This window comes from Toxorhynchites rutilus, unplaced genomic scaffold, assembly GCF_029784135.1.
Source record: "Toxorhynchites rutilus septentrionalis strain SRP unplaced genomic scaffold, ASM2978413v1 HiC_scaffold_8, whole genome shotgun sequence".
NCBI classification, from domain to species: Eukaryota; Metazoa; Arthropoda; class Insecta; order Diptera; family Culicidae; genus Toxorhynchites; species Toxorhynchites rutilus.
Genome location: NW_026600146.1, coordinates 445468 through 448746, shown reverse-complemented (window position 1 = coordinate 448746; position 3279 = coordinate 445468).

Sequence of the window (3279 nt, the reverse complement as noted above, 5' to 3'; positions counted from 1 at the left end):
CTATTTATCATTCTTCTTGCATGTATCCAAACTGCCAGCATTTCACTGTTTTGCTGCAGGGATGTAAGTCCGTGTTTATACACTGAGAAATTTAGTGGGGGTTTGTCGCAGTAGTTGCGACACATTGATTAGAAATAAAACCAACAATATATTTATGTGGACATCACTGATCTAGCCATCAATTCCGGAGATGGTTAATCAATTCTTCTATGGAGGAACCTAAACTATTTTCTCGTTTGGTCCATGAATGCGCACTTCGCGCTCAAACGAAACCCATCCCAGAATCCATTATTCGTCGAAGGGCTCCTAAACCTAAACCATGGCGGAATGAAAAGAGAGTCTAGCTTTATGTTGAAAAATCGTATGCACTTAAAGCCTCCCGGAAACATGGAGTCATCGTCAATTTTAAAATTTTCCTAACACTTGAGTCTAAGTTTGAAATTTTTTTAAAGGGAGTTCGATTGCATCAGTGAAAAAATAGTAACAACTCGGTTTTAGAATATACATTAAATTAGTTTATTGTAAATTAATTTATTTTATTTTATTTTACAACAAAAATTGTTAAAAAAAATATTAAAGCTAAATCGTGACTTGGCCCCATCTCTATGAATTTCCTCGGTTTGATCTATCACCTATGGGAAATAAAACATATTAACACAAATTTGTATTTTTTTAATTTGGAAAATGAACTCACGTCACTCCTTGTGTCACCTACTCATAGCCATTTCTCAGTGTTGTAGGCTAGCAAGTCAGGCCAAGGCCAGAAGATTCCCCTCGATAGCTCTCATGTATTTGATGCAATGTAAGAAAGAAAAAAATAATATCTACAGCGGAAAACAATAGAACAATCAAATAATAGAAAAATCAATAGTGTAAAAAATAACAACTCTGAAACTCAAAGTAACATAAGAAAATCCAACAAAATACGGAAAACAATTATGGTATAAATAAAATAAATCTAAATACTACTGAGAAACATCCAAATATTACAGAAAAACTAAAACATCAAAAATATATCAAACAAAACTCACAGCATAACAATAAATTCTACAACACGGAATAGTACAACGCAACTAAACTCAACAAAACAAATGAAGACAACAACAGAACAAATGCAATAAATACAACGGAACAACTTGAAATAACAAAATTTGAAGATAACAAACAAAAACACTGAACGCTTCCTAATTACGTGTATAATAAAAGATTTAAATAAAGAGCGACTGCGCCACTTCTCCTGCAACAACTAGTAGCATTTTAAAACAACAATACTTAAAAAGTCTTACCCCTTTCGCTGCTGTTTTAAGCCGTTGATTCTCCTGCCGCAATCTGGTGTTTTCCGCCATCATTTTTTGAAGCTCCGATTCAGCCTTCATCTTCCGAAAATATATCTCTTCGACCTCGGAAATGTCTATCGGCTCCCAGTCGTACACGTCATCTCCAGTATTCTCGATGTCATCATGGAACAGCGGCGGAAAATCTTCGTCCTCGATCATGCCCTCTTCAGGATATATCTCGTTCTTGGTTGGAATTGTCTGTAAGAAAATAAGATTTCATTAGCGCTGCTACGCACTCTAACACGATTTTACTCACCTTGGGTGGAAAACGAACTTTCCCTCCCGATTCCGCTCTACCTCCATTTGCTTGGGTGGCCCGATAGCCTCTCGGAACCCTCAAGCCAGTCGGAATCCGGGATGTAACGTTCGTTCGGTTCATCTTGGTGCTGAGTGAAATTTCTTCTTGCTTCTCTATTGCAATTTCAAACAGCAGTGACGAGTAATGTTGTGTGCACCTACCAAGTAGACTACTTGGATCGAAATCAGAGTGGGAAAATAGAAGCCGGCCTACTTTTGTACCATTTTCATTTTGACATACAGTGCATGTATTGCGTTACATGATTTGTTGTGATTTCGATGAAAATTGAAAACAAGTGATGTGTTTCTGTTTTAGAAATATAAAATTGAACTTTGACAAGTTGGAGCTATGGGAGATCAAACTTTATGGTGAAAAACAGGAGAAACTGACTGCAGCCCAGGTCCTACCAATAACTCGAACTAGCACAGGAAAGCTTCCACCAACCCGTAACATCACATCGTCATCTGGCGATTTGTCGAACTCATCAACACCGACCAGCAATGGTAATAGTGCCTCAGGTTCCAGTTTGGCGAACAAATCGGCCATAATCTCTAGTAAGGCCTCGAGGGAGGAAATAAACTAACAAATGGTACAACAACTTCGGCTAGAGAGGGCAGCACACAATCAAAAGCGTGCGATGGAACTCAAACAGCAACAAGGTAATCGGAACCGGAAAAAATGGCCTTTGAGTCGACTGGTTAATCGTTATAATTTTACTCCGAATAGATGGTGCAAACCCACCGAAACAGTCCATTGTTCAGCGTTGTATTATTGTGAAAGAACCGGACGGTACAACGAAGATTATTCAACAGAACATAACTCAATCTTCACGGTCTGCTTCTGCATCAACTTCCCAGCCGAACCAAAGGCTGCAATCTCCCGCGCCCGCCAAACCAGATGGTCCACAAAAAGTGCAAATCATTCGTGATGGGAAGGATGGGAAGGTTAGTGTTCGTGGTCTGAACCCTGGGCAACAACTGATTCAAACGCCTGACAGAAAGCTACATGTTCTAAGTGCAGCCTCTGGTATGTTTGATAGTGGTGCGTTATGATTCCTAGATCTAAGTTATTTTTTAATTTACAGGATCAAACTCAACAGCGGGCAAGCAAGCAATTGCCGCTAACATATATCACGAAAGTGGCCACCAGTGGTGGTAGTACAAGTGGTGCAACGGCTTTTTTGTCGGCCCCCAGTGACTACCATATCTACGGTTCAGTCACCGCCGTCACAAACGTCGGTACAGCAGACAGTTGCATCAACGGCGACAGCGACGGCTATTCGTAGGGATATATTTTTCCTGTATATCGAGCTTCTTTTCACATCCAGTTTTATTCCAACTACTAGCTGACGCGACGAACTTCGTCTCGCCCAAAATAGATTTTTTTATTTGAATACTTTCAAACATCCACGTTTTCTTACTAAGTGAACGTTAGTGAGTCCAATCACTGAACTCTTCATTGATTGATTACCCTTTGACCCTTTACAATTTCCTTTTACTATAAATTGTCTAGTACTTCTACAAAAATATATATAAAGTTATTTTCAGACACAATTCTCGCTCAAGATTCTTCAAGCATTTGGAAATAACATGTTTCTCCGTTGCATGAAATACATGTTTGATACAGAGAATATTACAGAATAAA